The sequence below is a fragment of the Hibiscus syriacus genome, unplaced genomic scaffold (assembly GCF_006381635.1).
Source record: "Hibiscus syriacus cultivar Baekdansim isolate YM2019G1 unplaced genomic scaffold, ASM638163v2 tig00109978_pilon, whole genome shotgun sequence".
NCBI lineage: Eukaryota > Viridiplantae > Streptophyta > Magnoliopsida > Malvales > Malvaceae > Hibiscus > Hibiscus syriacus.
The window spans coordinates 98,713-118,860 of NW_024062545.1; the positions used below are offsets into that span (position 1 = coordinate 98,713).

The window sequence follows — 20,148 nt, forward strand, 5'->3', positions numbered from 1 at the left end:
ATTGACTTAGAATTTTTCAGACAGTTGAAGACTTAATGTAGTAAGAATTTTAACTTATGCATTGACTTGTTTATATCCTGGTTAGAGTATAAGAATTTTATATTTTATTATTTATTCATTATATATTTGAAGAAAATTTTAGGGGAAACTTGATTTTATTGAATTAGTCTTTTTTAATATAGAGTTGTTAAATAAAATTAGAATCCAATCGAAGTTATAATATTTTAAAGTATAAGATATGATATATTTATTAATTTAAAATATGTAAAACGATACATTTCAATTCATATTAAATTCACTTTTTTGCATTAAATATGATTTAATTTATAAATAAAACATATTCATTTATTAATCAATTATAATATTTGTTTATATATTTTATATTTTCATACTATTCAATTATTTCATGTTTGAGTCCTTATAAGGTCATTTATTATCATTAACTACATTATAAAGTATATATATTATGTTTTGTATTCTAGACAAATTTAGTGGTATGTCTTAGTGGTTAGGGTGCTTAATTTTTTATCTTGCGTCCAAGGTTTAAACCCACTAGTAGCAGTTATTGATTTAATTTATTTTTCATTCGTTCAATTGGTGACATGTGGCACCATTTGATTGGATGAAAAATTTATTAAATAAAAAATATTAAAAAAATCCAATCACACAATGACACATGTCACCATATGATTGAGGATTAAATTTATTGAATTAAATAAAAGTTAGGACCAAATTAATAAAATGTGTAAGTAATGAGGATTAAATGTGTAATTATACAAAAACTTTATTAACTGCCACGTCATCTCCTCTGTTAATATTTAACGGAAGATGGCTTAATTGACAAGATTGAAATAGTTAGTTGACCCGATTGACAAAATTGAAAAACGTTGGTTAAAGTAAAAGGGATAAATAGTTAGGTGGTCAATAATATAGTTTAATCTTAAAACTAATGTTTTATAAATATTGTATTTTAATCAAACTACATTTAGATTTTTAATTTTTAATTATATATTTAGTACTTTATATTTTAATGTTTTATAAATTAATTTAATGGTGCTCATCATTAACAGTGTTCATCCGTACTCGTCGAGCGTGACAGCATCATCCAATCTACACCGCGTTCATTTTTATATATCTAAAATTATCATCAATTTCTATTGACTTTTTAAGAATAAACTAAATTTTTATTAAACTTTAATGTCAATAATTTGTTCATTCATATATTTGTGGTATCTTAATGTTACCTTTTATTTTAGCACAACATCTTAATTCAACTTATATCTTATATAATTTATTTAAAATTATATAATTATACGTTAATGCAAAACATTATATTTAAAATTTTAATTTGATTTCTTCAAATAAGTGAGGGGTGTTTTCTGGTAATAACTAAAAAGAGTGTCCTTTGCCTTGTTCTCCCTTATTTTACTTTTTTTTCACCACATGCATTTGTGTTGTTCCAGGACTGCATTAACAGTTGAGAAATTTAAAATTGGGTCCAACTGTCAGATACTTCAATGGCATGCAAGATCAAAAGTTGAAATAGTAATATTTTATTGGGTCAACTACATAAATATTCTCTGAAGTATGAATACATTTCATTTTTTGATAATAAAGTTTCAAAAATAACGAAACGATTATTAACGTTATCATTTTGTAACAAATTAATTGTTTATTCATTAACGGTTGTTATCGCAGTTACAAAAGTTTAATGTAGCATGTTTGGACGGTTGAGTTGACACTTTTGATAAGTCCCTTTGACTCTCACTGAAAAGCTACACTCATGTGTCAATGTATGTCTTTGACTATGGAGTTAAAAAAACAAAATGTTAAGGTTATGTGTCTGGATTAGGCCTGTAAATGAACTGAACGTTCAGCGAATCGTGCGGTGGGAAGTTCGTTTATGTACGTTTATTTATTAAGTGAACGAACATGAACAAGATTTTGTGTTCGTTTAATTAAATGAACGAACATGAATAAAGGGCTCGTTCGTTCATTTACGTCGTGAACGTTCGATTATATGTTCGTCCATTTATGTTCGTTCATTTATGTTCGAACAGAGGGCAAGTTGAATATGTTACGAAGATTATTGAAGTTGTTTGGATTTCAAGAAGATTGTTTTGTTGAACAAATTAATTTTAACACTTTATTATGTTCATATAACTTATTTATGATTTATGTATGTTTTTGTCGTATTCGAACAAATTAACTCTAAAGTTGCAGGGTATATTAATGAATTTTAAGTTGTTGTTCTTGTTGTTTACTTTTTTTTACATTCGTTTGTTGTGTTCGAATAAGTTTTTTTTTTTGTTTGTGTTGTTCGTTTATTATGTTCGTTCGTTCGTGTTCATTTATGTTCGTTTATTTATTAAATGAACGAACATGAGCAAGCTATATTCCTTAATGAACGAACATGAACAAAAAAAATTTTGTTCGTTTATGTTCGTTTATTTATTAAATGAACGAACATGAACACACCTCCGTTCGTGTTCGTTCGGTTCGTTTACAGGCCTAGTCTGGATAAGACAAGGTTCTTGTAGTCCATCTTGTTGGGGTGAACACCACCGAGACAAAATGAGAAAAGATTTGGTTAGTCTAGTAGTGCATACATTGCCAGATGAAACGAGCATGAATTTATCGGAGGTTGTTTTGCTTTCTGGCCATGGAGGAAACTAAGGATCTTTCACTCCACTGCTAGTGAACTCTTCGATCTTGTTTTTTTCTTCAAAAAAATGATTTATATTTTTTAAAGTGTGAGCTAAAGTAGCTGGTCAAATGGTACAAGCTCAAATAAAGTCAATTCAGTCGCTCGCACCAAACTTTCGTGATCAAGATGACGATTGTTAACGATTGAGTGACAAATTTGATATACAACGATAAAACTAATTATGGTTTTGTGTTAATGTTATCTTACAGGGAAACTGTTAAAAGACATTGAAACATGTACCAAGAAATAGCCTCGAGTCTGTAACCAAATGTTTGTTTTTCTTTTAGAACTCCTAAACCCCAAACTCATACTAACAGTTCAATTCATTATTTATGCTGAAATCAATGTTATCTTATAGGGAAGCTCTGCAGTATCAAAAGCATGGGGGAACAAACTGAGAGAATGGACCATCATGGCCTAAAAGATGCTTTTCTTTTTGCCCAAACAGTCCCATAGAAACATAGTTATTACACAAAGGAGACCCCAAAATGATTTCCCCACTACTTTTGTGCTAACATAAAGTTATTCTGATTCGGCTATCACATTCAAAGTTCCATAATGTACACATGCTAAATAAACAGTTTTCTTTTTCCATGAAAATGATGATGATAGCAAGATTGCTCTACTTGTTTGTAGTATTGCAGCCATGATGGATGTCCAAAACTGTGCACTCTTAACCTTTGAAACACTGGCCAATACGCCTGACGGCGTTACATCTCCGACGATCGTGACCTTCTTGGTTGGGAAGTCGATGCTGAAAGATGAAACGCCTAAAACAAAAAGTATAGAGGTTAAATATTGAATTTTAGTATAGTAGAGGGACTAAAATTGTAATTAGACCTGGAGAGATGAAATTACCTTCCATTCTTGATAAATGTTTCCTCACTTTTCCTTCACATCCTTTGCAGTGTAATGACACTCTTAACACCACAACCTGAAGCCAAGATTGATAATGGTTTTAAGATTTTTTTTTTTGGATAAATAATGATTTTAAGATTACAAGGTAGTATTAGTTCAGAATTTTTCATAATTACTGACAATGTATGACCCTCAAAGCTAGAACAATATACTTTTCTTTACCCATTGAAATCGCTAGAAGAATTGTTAATGGTGATTAAATTATGACTTATGAGGCATAAAAGGAGCAAAACAAACCTGGTCTTTAGTAGGCTTCTCTGGGGAAGATGGTGGAGACTGCTTGGAGAAAATGATTTGATCTTCTTTTAAAGCTTGAATCTGTTTGCTTCAGCAGGAAGATCATAATCCGATACTCCATCAAAAAACCCAGAATTATTATTATTACTATCACCCAACAGATATCTAGAGGAACCAGGAGGGGTGACAAGATCAATCGCTTTGGTGGTGAAACTTTTCCTACTAGTTTCTTCAGCTTTGGTATCAGTTGGCTTCAATAACTGTTCTTAGATGAACCCTTTTTCTTCTTCTTTTGACCATTCAACTTAGCAGAAACTGAAGAAGAAGAAGAAGAAGAAGAAGAAGAAGGACCCTTTTTTGCATGATCATTGCTTGACTTGCTTGAACTCTTTTTTTGGTTCTTCTTGAGCTGATGGTAAGGCACAGGGTTGATTGGCGGTGGCTGAGATGTGCAAGGGTTGGAAGGTAGAGTTCTGCTGAACCTCTTGGCGTCTCGGATGATGGGGTTGTGGCGGTCGATGGCTTTACCGCCGAGTTGGACGGCGGATGCGGAGGAGCAAGAGGAGGAGGCCACTTTATCCATGCTTAAACACACGGCTGTTGAAGCTTGGGATGCACAAAAAATATCCATTCTTTTCATTTTCGTTTCTGAAATTTGGATGTTGATAGCTTTGAAGGAAATAACTAGTGGTTTAGAGAATCTGCAGATGATGAGAAGCAAGTTCCAAAAGAAGGTCAGTTGTTTTGCTTTTATCTCAAATCTAAGACGAGGGAGAACTCTATTTGAAAATTTGATTTTTTTTTTAGTTTTGAGTTTTTTGAGTTGAGTTATTAAAGTTATTCGAGTTAACTCAAATTATTGAGTCAATTTTCAAATTAGTCGAGTTAAAATTTGAAATTTTCGAGTCACTCATAAAACTAAACATTTGGTTGAGTTTTTGACAATTTTACTATTTGATCTCCGATTTCATTATTTCTTCAATTTCTCATTCATTTTAAGACTAATTTTTACTAAACTTTAACCATGTTTTCCTAAATCATAATAGAACACCTATTTATTTTCAATTCCTCTTTTATTTTAAGTCTATTATAAGTCAATAAATATCATCTCTTAAAATGATTATACGAATACAGAATTAAAATCGAAATTATGTGAACTTTAGCTAGAAGGATATGGAAAAGTTTGATTAAATTAGGGTCTTTCACTAGAAGGGCCAAAATACAAATGAAGAATCTGGTCTTTAATAGATGCAACCAACTCTTATGTAAAATTAAATCTTAATGAATGAAAAAGACCTAATGTAGGGGAAGGCTGGCTTGTTCTTTTATGAGTAATTTAAAGCACTGCATTTAATATATACACGGCCTTAATGAAAGTTTTCTTTTCACAAATCTTTAATTTCTGCACTTACTTCCATGGATGCCATGTACTTTTGGCCAATTGGGAACTTTTAAATTCATGTTAATTAGTAATTAGATTTGATTGTGGGAGACAAAACTAAGAGTTCAGGGCAAAGATGTTCATACGACAACATTGGTTTGATCATTAACTGTTGTTTAATTAAAATTGTTCATTGTTTTCTGTCTGTAAAATAAATAAATAGATAATGAAATATGTCTTTTCTGTATTGCAGGTGCGGGCGGCCTACATTATCAGAGTATTATTGTCTGTGAATTCAATGCTTTTGACATGAATCATATGAGACAATCCAACGGTAAAATCATGCAGCAGCATTGAAAGAGGTGTAAATACATAATTCTTTGTATAAGAGTTATTCAGTAGAAAATCAAATTAATTCCAAATTAGTTGAGGTTTAATATCATGATAATGCATGAGGTAGTTGAGGATGAATTACACACATTTTGTGGTCCATGGAAATGAAACCATGGTTTGGATTGTATTGCATTCTTATTTAAAGTACAAACCCTAGTGAACTCGGTAATAATGAATTATTGTTATTTTAGAGGTTTCGGGTTTGAGTATTAGCAATGCGAGGAGTACGAGCGTTCAATGTCAAATAGTTGAGAATTATTTTTAAACAAATACTTATCCCAAATTAATAAAAAAAATACAATGTCAAGAATGACTCAAAATATTTGATTAAATAATTATTTTAGTCTCTATTTTTTTGTTTTTAGCATTTTAACCCCCTAATATTTCATTTTAAGACGATAGTCACTTGAGCTCTTTTTTTTTTTGGGAGCATTTGGACTCTCAACGTTTCATTTTAAGACTAAAAAGTCTCAATTTTGGAGCGTTGGCCATTTGTTGACTAATTATTTCCATCCACATAAAGATTTTTATCTCAAAATGAAATGTTTGGTAAAAATGACTATTTAATCAAATGCTAAGGATATTTTTCGTCATTGTCTTATTTAAAAACCAAAGTAAAAAAATGGCCATACTCTACTGCAATAAAACACAACAGGGGCAGGACCAGTTATGTTCATGGTGCAATACACAATTTATTATGGAACATGTAACATTAATGCTTTTTATTCAGATTCTCATGGAACGTATTCTCAACTATTAAGTGGAATCAGATGCTTGGAAATGACTTATCTTTTTGATGCACCAAAGTTAAAAAAACTAATGAAATTTGTGAACTTGTGTGATGCCTTCCAAGAGAAGTATGGCCCCAGTTGCAGTTCTCCTAACAAAATATTTAGGCTTTATGCAAACATATAAAGGTACAGGTAGAGTTTTCTTTGGGATCAACGTCTGTGAAAATTATGGAAGGAAAAGAATGCTAATTATTAACCAATAATTTGATTAGGAAAAAGGAAGTGAAGTAAGAAGCAGATAACTTTTATTCATGGTCCCCGACCCCAAGTGTCGTTTATGGCATGTGAGTTGTGTCCCAACTTTCCCTATTGCAGAAAGATACACACCAAAAGGAACTGATATTTTGTTCTTACTTCCGCAATTCTTGTAGGCAGGAAAACATGATGGAGACTTGTGAATCCAAGCTGTGTTATAGATGTCGAAATCCGAATTTATTTACATACAGAGACGATAACATGATCGAGCTATTCAATACAAGTTTAACCACTATTCCTGAGTGAATTCTCTAAGCATATAAGCTTGGAAAGGCATAAAAGGGTACTTCTTTTTACTTCTTTATTTTATTCCTAGACCTTGAAAGAATACAAAATGAGCTAGTCTGCTCGACCAGAGCCTAAAGTGCAAGCCTTTCAAAGGCATTATTGCACCAAAAACAAGCCAGACCATCAAAGGCCTTCAAAAAGCAATCAATACAAAACTCAACTGCAAAATTTAGATGTTATAAGACTTTGAACTAATAATATCATAAAAGGAAGAAACGACTCATCTTCCTATAGAGGGGTGGGTTGAGAACTGCAAAATTCCCAGCTACTGTAGAGCAAGGATAATAGTAATAATAAAAAAAGAACGAATGAATGAATCGACAAATTACAGATGCTTGTCACACTGTACATACTTGTTTAGGTTCTTTTCTGTTTAAGTCCCCTTTCCTTCATCTTCGTTCAAAATGCATTGCCGGAAATCACCCACCATAAGAGGGAACCCCTCTCTTAGAGAGATTTTAGGTTCCCAGGTCAGCAGATCTTTTGCTTTGCTGATATCAGGTTTCCTCGTATGTGGATCATCAGTAGTATTTGGTTTAAATTTTATTGTTGCAGTTGGATCAATCGTTTCTTTGACAACCTCTGACAACTCAAGCATAGTGAACTCTCCTGGGTTTCCCTGGTTAAAAGGCCCTATGTGCTCACCCTCCATTAAAGCAACAAGTCCATCCACCTGTCATTTATGAGCTCCAATATGAACATCTTCGATTTGCATGTATTCATTCACATGTTCTTAGCTTCCACATTGTCTGATTTTTAACTGTTCGAGTAAAAGAAGGCATATAACTAGTTTTTCTACCCTGCTCTAATCCAAATGAGAGAAAATATCGAAACTCTTTCCACTTTGTGCTTCTCTCCAGTTTTCAGAATTCAAATACAAAAGAAAAATGTTCAAACCATTATCTATTTGCAAATTTCAATAAGAAAAAGGAATCATAAGGAAATGTACACAAGGTAACAAACAGCCATACCAAATCAGAAACGTATTGGAAGCTTCGTGTTTGTTGGCCGTCACCATAAACAGTCATTGGCTGCTTCAGGATGGCCTGCAGAACAAAGCTGCCATTATAAGAAAATATATATATGATCCAAATCTCAACCTATTACTTTAAATGAATGCAAGAATTAGAAGGATGAACCCACCTGAGCAAAAAAATTGCTAACAACACGCCCATCATCCAAGCACATACGAGGCCCATAAGTATTGAAGATACGAGCAATTCGGACCTGTCAATAGCAAGAATCATCATTTGATCATCGCATGTAAGATTTTTCACATGATATAGCACCTTTTTTTTATCCTCCCCTTGAAAGTTAATCTTTAAGCTTTAGCTAAGGATCGGATGATCACTTCGAACCTGAAATTGACAGACCAATATAGGACCTTGTCAACCTTGATTATTCACTACCATTGTGAGTTTTATATACACTTCTGAACTCAGTGACACATTCATTTAGCATATCGCAAAAAGAATCTTTAAAATTACAAAATTAGATTCACTTTCTTTTAGAATTGTATTCTTTTAGCAAATTACTAAAAACATTTGTAAATTCATCTCCAAAGTCCATCCTTTCCTACAGGTGACTGGTTAAGAAAGTACAAATAAGCCAACTTTTGGATCTATAAATCAGCTAAACCATCGCAACTCTCACCCACACTAAGCATCAAAGGTTATATAACTTCGAAGTAAACACTACGTAATGCTAGAGAATAGACATACGCTAATGTACTAGCAAAGAATGTGATAGAAGAACAATTAACTAGACATTCAATGCTAATGTGGTTGTTGAAAGAAAACATAGCTATAAATTTTAGAATATGATTATTTCTAGAGTAGGTGATTGATATCCTATTATCTTGAACATGTAAAGCGAGAAAACTATACCTCAACACCGGCACCTCGATGATAACATTACACAACATAATAGAGAAACATGCAACCAAAACCAAAATTTTTTGAAGTTACCAATTGGATTGACATTTCCCCAATAGGTCTCTTTCCGAGGATGCTGAAACGGATCACCATAAACCTCACTCGTGCTCGTGAGTAAAAACCTGGCCCAAACTCTCTTTGCAACCCCCAACATATTAAGAGTACCCATCACATTAGTCTTGTAAATTCACAAAGTCAAGGTTCTCAATATTGAAATTACTGAACAAAATGCAAAAATAAAACTCATTCTATTGAAAATAATGACAGAAACAACATCATAAACGAGAAAAATGGCATTTGCTAATGCGAAAATGGAATAAACTAGAGCAAAGGATATGATAGTCTTAACATGATTGTATTTATAATGAATAGGAGAAACAGGGCAAGCTAAATGATAGATACGATCCACTTCCAAGAGAATTGGCTCAACAACATCGTGACGAATCAGTTTGAACATGGGAATCTCGAAAAGATGAACCAAATTGTCTATTAGGATTTTCGGAAGCTCGAAACGACAACCGGAACGATTTGCAAAGAGGGGTCGGAACGGTTTTGTGTTTAGGGAGTAAGGAGATTGAAAGATAGAAAATTGCACAACGATTTAGAGTGGTTCGACTTTCTCAACCAAAGTCTACATCCACTACCTTAGCTCCTCACCAAGGATTTTCCAACAAATTCACTAATTTGTTCTTTCTTTTGAGGACAAAGAGATAACCTTACAACTCCCTAGTTTTTCCGGGCTAAACTAGAACCTTTCCCTAGCTTTTACACGGGATAAGCTAGAACCTTTCCCCTTTACAATAGGATAAAAGATGTAAACAAGAAAACCTCTCTAAGGTAGGTGTTTACAAGATTGAGCTCACAAGAACAAAATATTTACAAGAGAAAGATGAAATAAGAATGAAAAACTCTTCTCTTGTGTTTGATTGCTTGGATAGTTGTTCTCTTTCTTCTTCAAGTGTCCTTAGGTTGTATTTATAGCTTGGAATGTGTTTGAAGTCATATCTAGCCGTTGGGGATATTTTGGAGCCGTTTGGGAATGATTTTTCTGCAAAAATAGGCTGCCCAGAATGGGGGGAATCGGTACCCCTTCATAGGGAATCGATACCCCTTAAATTACTATTCATAAAAACATTTTTGTGCTCAATTTTAAATTAAAAGAACTTTGAATTATTTTTGTAAATTTTGAATAAATTCAATTAAGTCCAAATACATTTTGTAAATTCAATTCAAGTCCAAAAACCATTTTGCCTTAAATTGTTATATCGAAACATAGTTCAACATTGTCCTTCCTCCCGGTGAAGAAATTATCAACAACTATCACTTCATCGCCTCTTGTGATCAGCTTATCAACAAGATGACTCCCGACGAACCCGGCCCTACCCGTGACCACGACCCTCATTCTCCGCAGTCCAATCCCAACAGGTACTCGCCCTGCCTTGCTAATAATGGGTTTGTTATAAACGGAGGAATAGGAACCGAACGACGAGTCATGGTCACGGGAAACGACGGAAACAACAGTGGTGATTTTGTTGTCCTTGGAGAAAGATCTGCGGATCGAGGAAGTGGCATCGGAAGGGCCCAAACGAGAGAGAGATGGTTACAGGATGAAAAACGTGGAACCTGTTGAGAGTTATTGTGTGCTCGTGCAGCTCTCGTGCTAGTGCAGCAGCCTGTGCTGTAGTGCATGCATGTTCATGCATGTGAGGATTCTAGAAATGATCTAGAAGCTAGGTGGTTAAAAATTTGTTATCTTTAACAATGTAACAGAATATTGTTAGATGATTCTTTTGAGTAGTTAAGCAATGTAAGGGTCCTTTATAAGGTGATGTAGAGAAAATGTGGGATATACTTCTTGAAATGAATAAAGCATACATACATACATTTCATGCATGAGTTCTTGAAGCATTCCCTGCAGTATTCAACATGGTATCATTCGCTTTCGGTCCTAGAGAGTTTTGCTAGCTACGATGGTTCTCTTTTCTGATTCTTATTCCTCACAAGCTCGGATGTTTACCAACAAGCGTTTAAATATAGTGTTTGATTAGATGAACTTCATTTTGTGAAAGCAGCATGTTTTACTTACAGTTCGTAGTCACCATCTTGAACGGTTGCTAAATGGATCCTTACCAATTCCACCAGAGATGGTTGTCAATGAGCATAGTGAAACAATTGCTAATGAAGCTCGTGAAGATTTTATAGCGCAAGATAGTGTGCTTGCGTCCTAGCTCCTATCCACGATCAGTGCTCTACTGTTGCCACAGTTCGTTGGTGCTGAGTCAGTTGCTGCCGTTTGGAATATGGTTCTACAGTTCTTTGCTAATCGATCCACAACTATAGTCATGAATCTTCATTACAAACTCTAATTTATGAGGAAATGTGATGATTCGGTCCGGGTTTATCTCACCCATGTTAAATAAATTTATGATACACTAGCTTCTTGTGGAAGTCTGGTGTCTTAAGTTGAACATATTGAGAGCATTCTCAAAGGCTTACCAAGGGAATATCAGTCATTCATGGTAGTAATTATCACCACACGTGAAACCCTTTCATTGGATCAAGTTTACTCTATATTGGTTGATGCTGAAACGCATATTGATGGGTTTGATTCTCAGCCTGAGAACTTTCCAATGAGTGCTCATATTGCTCAAGGAAGATCGGTGGTTGGATCGACTGAGTCAATTCGAGGGGGTCGATCTGGAGGACGTGGTCAAGGTCGTGCTCGTCTCTAGTGCCAGCTATGTGGTAAGAATGGGCATTTTGTTGATTGGTACTGGTATAGGTTTGATCGAGATTTTCCTGGTGCCAATGCGTCTTCTGGTTCATCATGGGCCAGGGATGAATCTGGAATTGTAAATTGTGCCACGCTTGATTCATCAAGTTGTTCTTGCTGCAGTGCTAAGACTGGTATGTCTGCTTCTAATCAACCTCAAGTACATGTGGCTTCAGGTGAGCATTGGGTTGTTGACTCGGGGATGACCCGTCATGTAACCCCAGATGCTTCCAAGATAATGCAATCTTCTGAGTTTACCGGTCCAGGTAATATTCTAGTGGGTAATGGTGTGTCACTAGGGGTACACTCGATTGGTATATTTGTTTTACATGCTTCTTCTCAAGCTTTAATATTGAGTGATCTCTTGCAAGTACCAAAAATAACAAAGCATTTACTCTCGGTGTCCAAGCTTACTAGGGACAACAAAGTCTTCTTAGAGTTCCATGTTGATGAGTGCCTTGTTTGAGATTAAAATAATGGTGCAATCGTGCTTCGAGGACAGTAACATGAATGCCTTTATACGTTTTCTATGGCGCCTAAAGTTTTTCCATGTAATAAAGTTAAAGTTCATAATGTTGTTGGTTCTAGTGTGTTTGATCTTTGGCATAGGAGATTATGACATTCTGCCTTTCATACCTTGAAGGATATGTGTAATTCGAAGAATGTTAACATTTCAAACAAACTTAATACAACGTGTGTTGCTTGTTGTATGGGAAAGAGCCACGTGATGCCCTTTGATTCCTCTACTATTGTGTATGATGTTCCCTTTCAACTTATCTTTACTGATCTTTGGGGTGCTGCACATATTCCTTCTTGTGGTTATCGGTACTATGTGTCATTTGTAGATGCTATGCTAAAGAATAAATCCCAGGCTCTTGATGCATTTCGGTTATTTCAAACCATGGTTGCAACTCAGTTTTCATTGCCCATTAAATCGATTCAGATTGATTGGGGAGGTGAGTATAGGCAGTTGTCTTGTAATCTAACTCGTGCAAGCATCTCTCATCGAATCACATGCCCTCACACTTCTGAACATAATGGTTTTGTAGAACGTAAACACCGTCATTTGGTTGAGCTAGCTCTTGTGTTACCTGCTCAGGCTGCTCTTCCATTTTGTTTTTGGTCCTATGCTGTGGCTACAACATCATATTTAATAAATCGATTACCTATAAGAGTGTTAGGTAACAATTCACCATTTGAAAAGTTATTTGGAGCAAAACCAGACTACAAGACACTACGTGTATTTGGTCGTCGTTGTTTTCCTCATTTGAGGCCCTTTCAGCAGCATAAGTTAATGTTTCGTTCTGCACCATGTGTATTCTTGGGTTACATTTCACAACATCGAGGGTTTCAATGCCTTGATCAGGATGATCGAGTGTATATTTCAAGGTATGTTAAACTTGATGAGGATGTATTTCCTTTTGCAGATAAACAACAATCTACATGTATACCTAGTACTCATGCATGGGGATCATATCCCTTGCAAGTTTTTTTTAATGCGTGAGCACAAGGGTTGTGACTGGTTCATCGATACATCCTAGCGTGTCTTCACATGCTCGTAAAGGTGCTGCTAGTCAAGGTGGTACAGATTCCAGTATTCAAGATGGTGATGATAATTCAGCTATGTAAGATAGTACAACTGAGTCTACTGGTCTTGAGTCTCAACAGTTGCCTACTGAAGTACCTGAAGATTTACCTAATGTTCACATGCAATCTGTTCCTGAGCATAATGTATCTTCTGCAAATCAGCATCCCATGCTAACGAGAAGTAAGTGTAGGATCTTTAAGCCCAAGGTTTTGATTACTTCCTTGGATGAATATCTTCCTCCGTCTATTGATAAAGCCATGAAGTCCAAGGAATAGAAGGCAGATGTGCATGCTGAGCTTGTTGTGCTTAAGAGTAATGGCACGTGGTCTCTAGTAAAGCTGCCTGAGGGACGAACCATTGTTGGTTGCAAGTGGCTTTTTAAAATAAAGCGTAACTCTGATGGGTCGGTTCAAAGGTACAAGGCTCTTCTGGTGGATAAGGGATATTCTCAGGTACCTGGGCAAGACTTCAAGGAGACCTTCAGCCCTGTTGTTCGGTTCTCCACGTTGAATGTTATACTTGCCCTTGTTGTTTCTAGAGGATGGCCATTGAGACAGGTGGATGTCAATAATACATTTCTCCATGGTGATTTGAGTGAAGATGTCTTCATGCAACAACCACCTGGTTTTGAGCAATACACTCATGAAGGTGGTAGATTGGTTTACAAATTGAAAAAATCTCTTTATGGACTACGCTAGGCACCACGAAATTGGCATCCTAAGTTGAAAGGTTGTCTGGTTAAGCTTGGTTTCAAAGAATCTATAGATGATGATTCTCTGTTTATTTTGACAGAAGATGGAATGTCAACATATGTTTTGGTCTATATTAATGATATAATAGTTACAGGACAGTCATCGAGTGGGATTGAGAAGATGGTTATGCTGTTGAAGAATCATTTTTCCTTTAAATATCTAGGTGAGCTACACTATTTCTTAGGCATTGAAGTCAAGCGATGTGATCAACTGTTAATGCTTAACCAGAAGAAATATATATTGGAACTACTTGAGAATGCAAAAATGGTCAAGGCTTCATTCACTTTTACTCATATGGATGCTTCCTCTAAGCTGACCAAGGATAAAGGACACTTGCTTTCTGATGCTCAAGAATTTTATAGTTTAGGGGGCTACTCTATATGTGTCACATAAGGCCTGATATTGCCTTCAGTGTGAACAAGGTGGCTCAGTATATGCATGCTCCTAGAGAGCAACACTTTCTTGCTGCTAAGCGCTTTCTGCGTTATTTAGCTGGGACATTGAACTATGGTCTTGGGTTTATACCAGGCAAATTGCATATCTCAACCTTCTCAGATGCTGATTGAGGTGGTTGTGCTGATGATAGGCGGTCAATGTCTGGTCACTGTGTTTTTGTTGGAGAAAGTATGGTGTCGTGGAGTGCAAAGAAACAAAAGGTGGTGTCACGATCAACCATGGAAGTTGAATATAGAAGTCTTGCAGATGCTGCAGCAGAAGTAGCATGGGTTGATACCTTGCTTGCTGACTTGAAGGTGCCACGGTATAAGCAGCCAACAATATGGTATGATATCACGAGTGCAATTGCATTAAGTGCTAATCCAGTATATCATTCGCAGTCCAAGCATTTGGACTTAGATGTGCATTTTGTTTAGGAGAAAATTGTTGTAAATCAACTTTGTGTGAGTTATGTTCCAGCAGTCCATCAAGTTGCAGATGGCTTGACTAAGTATTTGTCAAAGACAGCCTTTACTAGCTTTCGTGATAAGTTTAATGTTTGTTTAATTACTGAAGAAGGGAAGAAACAGGGAGAATGTTGAGAGTTACTGTGTGCTCGTGCAACTCTCATGCTAGTGCAGTAGCCTGTGCAGCAGTGCATGCATGTTCATGCATATGAGGATTCTAGAAATGATCTAGAAGCTAGGTGGTTGAAAGTTTGTTATCTTTAACAATGTAACAAGATATTGTTAGGTGATTCTTTTGAGTAGTTAAGCAATGTAAGGGTCCTTTATAAGGTGATGTAGAGCAAATGTGGGATATACTTCCTGAAATGAATAATGCATACATACATACATTTCATGCATGTGTTCTTGAAGCATTCCCTGCAATATTCAGCATAATTAGAATGTCAACGAGGATAAAAAGAAGGCGTTGTTCCTTGAAGAGATAATTAATGGATCGAGGGAGAGATTTATGTTGTTTCAAGGACTTCGGTGAGTAAGCAGGGATTTGGGTCGGAGGGATCTCCTCATCCCGCCTATGGTTCATGCTCGATTGTTTGTGTAACTGTTTTATGGCCTTTTTTTTGGGTTTTTCGAATTCAATGAGCTGAACTGTTTTATTTTAATGGGGATTGAATGCTGAAGGTGGAAGGCTGAAACACGTTTCAATCATTTACTGGTTTTTAGCCGTAAACGAAAATGGAGATGGAGGAGAGAGCCAAAGAAAGAAGGAAGGGGTTATTTTTTCAGCTCATTGCTTATATTTATTTGAATAATTATTGAAAAACGTAGTAATATGATCCATATTTTTCTCTTGAATTTTGTGGACGTGACTCAGGAGCCAAGGCCTTCCCTAAATTGAGTATTTTACTCATCGGGCTTAAAACACATGCATAAATGAAATAAAACACTTTGATTGAAATTTATCTATAATTTTAGGGTAAACTATGTATTTAGTCACCCAACTATTACTTCAGTTTCAGTTTGGTCACTGAACTATTATTTTTCAAAATCATACCTAAAGTAATATTTTGGTTACATTTTAGTCACATGCAATTAAAAAAATTAACGATGATGCTGACGTGTTACCAAAAGATGATGACATATCATTATTGAAAAAATAAAAAATTCCTTCACATTAGTAGTTCTGTTTATTTTTTAATAGTGCTCGATCAAAACATAACCAAAATATAATGTTATGTATGATTTAAAAATAATAATTGAGTGACCAAAACGGGGCCAAAGTGATAGTTGGGGGACTAAATGCGTAGTTTACCCATAGTATTAATATGAGTAAAATATAAATTTTAGGATAAATTGCATAATTGACCACTAAAGTATAAGTAAATTTTATCAGTATTGAAGTTTTAAAAATAACAAAACGATAGTTAATATTGTCGCTTTGTGACAAATTAATCACTCGACTGTTAACAAATCATTATCGTAGTTACAAAAGTCTGATATACCACATTTATGCGACTGAATTGACACCATTTAACAATGTTGACACCCTTTAACTAAATACTTTAGCTAACAAATCGTTACATTTCTCTTTGTACATATTGATACTTTAACATTAAATTTGTATGGCAATTGTAATTTTTGTTAATGAATGAATGATAAAACGATCAATTTATTACAAACAATAATGCTATTCACCGTAAAAAAATTCCTTATGCGTAATATTATCAGTTAAAAAATTCAGATTGTAAGATTGTTTACATATGTAGAAACCCTACGGATATGTTCATTTCCTGTTGGCAATATTTTATTGACATGCAATCCTATCACTTGATGAAGCTTTTGACAAGTTACGCCTTTGTCACTAAAATCTCTTTTTAGTTTTATAAATAAAATTGACCAAAAACAGTTATTCAAAGAGATGGAGAGTTTGTGGTTTGTAAATTTTTTACGGCACATTTTTCTAATGCACGTGGTATAATGGTATGGAATTTCTAAAACTCGTTTCTTTATGAAGCAGGGGTTGTACAATTTTGAAGGAAACAATGCTCCATTATAGTGTGTGGTTTGCTTTTCATTTTACTTGTTGCTTTTTCAACGTCCATCGTCATCTCTGACCAACCATACACACTTCCATCTGTTTCATTTCAACGGAACGCTTGAAAATTATGTAGAGCATGAGATTTTCTTGGCTACCAAACAATTCTCAGTTTCTCTTCAAAATATGCATGGCAATTCACATGCTCGTGTCTGAACCGTACGACCCCCTATCATGTATATCATTGTCAGTAGCGGAGATTTGCATTGTGGAAAAACTGAATGGGAACGTAAACAAAGTTCAGTGCATGTTTCGGACAAATGTACACTTCATCATGCAATCTATGATAGTGAGAGAAACCCAAAGCTCTTGGTTTTTTTTTATCCATGGCAATTACTGGAAATTTGTAACATCCTCAATACCGGGTTAGTGATCAGATTGTAAAGTTTTAGAATTTGGTGACTAAAGTAGAAGAATGAAATAGTTCAATGATTTATTTGGGAATATTTCCAGAAAGTTGTTAGTAATTATTAAAGGAATTAAGGGCAAAGTGGTCATTTGTCATAAAAGATATTTTTTTATCTCTTTAAGAAGTGATAAACACGTGGGAGGGGAAGGAGTATCTGGAAAACTCTTCTTCTTCTTGCTTTCTTCTTCTCCAACGTGCTGAGCAAAGGTGAGTTTAATTTCAGCTGTTTAATTCTTGGATTTTTAAGTGATTTTGATTCTTTGAGTATTATATAAGTTTAAGGAAAGCTTATATAAGCTTTAAACGTCAAGAATAGAGAATTAAAAAGGAAATTATATGAAGGGTATAGAAATGGACTTTTGTTATAGAAAGGTTTTTGAAGTTCTAAAGTTGGATTTGACTTGTCAAGGGTCTAATTAAGAAGTTAGAAGCAATTGAATGGAATTTGGAACATGTTAGAAATTGAGTATGATTCTTGAATTTCATAAGGAATATATGATTTTGAGGTTAAAGATGATTTACATGGATATAAGTTGGTTTAAGTAATGGTAGTTGAGTTTAATGACATATTAGAGGCTTAAAATAGAAGAATTAAGGGAAGAGTATGATTTTCGTGCTAAAATGCAAATTCTGGGCAAGGTATATCGATGCATATTCAATGTGCATTGATGCACTCTTTAAAGAAGAAACATCGAATGCAATTGGTGCATCGATGCATAAGGAGTGCATCAATGCATCCCCTTAAAATGAAAACATCGAATGTAATTTGTGTATCGATGCATGGGTAGTGCATCGATGCACATGTTAAAGAATGCATCGATGCACTGTAGAATGCATCGATGCACTTCAAGGGGAAATTGAAATAGACATTTCTTTTAGTCTAAGAAATGATATATTAGAGTATATCAATTGGATACTGATATGTATCAATATGTGATTATGTAGATATCGAACACGAACAAGTTCCAGAACGATCATCAAGTTAAGATTCGATCGAAATAAAGGAAAAAAATCACAAAAGTGGATTGGAACTTAATGAGGCTCAGGTGAGTGCATATTAATTCGTTTATAGTGCTAAATGGAAACAAGACTTGTGACAAGTCTATTTCCTATGTTGAATGCATGAATATATGATTATACGTATATGCATGACATAAATTGTATGTATGCATGATTATATATGTTAACATGCTTTTGAATGTAATGATATGAGAAGTAGGTGCTATGTGATGTATATATATGAGCCATATGACAGGATATATATGAACATGAGAAAACAAAGTATAAGATATAAGCTATGTAGTCTTATGAGAATATGAAAAGAAGCTATGTGACTACATATATATGTGAAAGAAGCTATGAGCTTATATGACGTGATATGAAAGTGTACATGTGAATATATGACATGATAGATTACTAATGCCCATGTTATGTGTAAAGAGAGCTAGAGGTATAGTTGGCATGCCAAGAGTCGAGGGTTCTACGTGGTCCTTCGGGACATATATGTATTCTTTGGAATATTTACAGGGTCTTATGAGACACATATGTGATCCATTGAAATATGTATATGGTTCTTAAGGAGTGGTCCTTCGGGACAAATACAGTACATAGGTCCTTCGGGACAAATCTCATAGCCCCTAGTAGGACCCCATACGAGCTGTGGTGACAGCATAGTGCACAACCTCAATAGACTCACATATCTACAGTTCTCATAGATGCACATGGGCTAACAAAGAGATAATAATAAACATTTATATTACATGTAAAGTATATGCTTTTGTGATATGAATTGTATTATATGATTGATATAATGATGTGTATATGTGTACATTTGATTACATGAAATGCTATATTGTTTTGTATGATAGCATGATATGATATGTTCATGCATGATTAAGTAGTTAAAGTTACTTTAATGTGTTTAATGCCTCACTAAGTCATAGACTTAGCGTGTGAGTGTTTCACACGTAGGTTCTGGAAAGCAAGAAGAGAAGTTTAGGGGAGCAAGACAGGTCAGCATTTTCCTTATAAAGTTTCAGATCAGAAAATAAATGATTTAAATGTGTTTGGTTAATCTGAACATAGTTGGCATGTACTAATTGATTGAGCTGAATATGCTCTGATCGATTTTGGTTATTTTGGTCAATTTATGTAAATAAACAGTTCTTATTTTAATGAAAGTTTTAAATTTTCTTTGAATTTTGTCAAGAGGTAAAATTTGAAAAGTCAATGTGACACCTCAGACTCGTATTCAGGTCGGATACGGGTTGAGGGTGTTACATTTAATGGTATCAGAGCTACGGTTTAACCAATTCTCGGCATAAACTAAAGTTTAAAGTGTCATAAAATGTGTACATGCCAACACAGAGTGAAAAAAAATATCTGATCTGATAGTGTAAGGAGTATGTTGTCTTGCTAATAGAATAAGATTAGTTTAATATAGTAGAAATCTGATTATGAGAATTTCAAAGAAAGCGAGGGGGTGAATCTGATGGTTGTAGCAATTCACCTGCCCTGGCCAGGCAGGAGGAAGAGCGGACACCTCAGGAAGTGCCTCATAAGATCAAAGGTTGATTTCAAAAAGTTGAAATCATATTAGAATAGTGAAAGAATATCATTATTGTTTTGAATAGGAAAAGCGATAAGGATTAGTTTTGTTAGTATGTGGATAAGATAGAATATGGTGAACAAGTGTCACCATAAAATTGTTAAAAAGATCAAATGA

General features: G+C 34.7%; 2 pseudogenes; both read right to left on the reverse strand.

The window, feature by feature from the left end:
• Positions 1 to 3,202: 3,202 nt before the first annotated feature.
• Positions 3,203 to 4,445, reverse strand: LOC120211613 (annotated as a pseudogene).
• Positions 4,446 to 7,090: 2,645 nt separating this feature from the next.
• Positions 7,091 to 17,027, reverse strand: LOC120211614 (annotated as a pseudogene).
• Between the last annotated feature and the right edge of the window lie 3,121 nt (positions 17,028 to 20,148).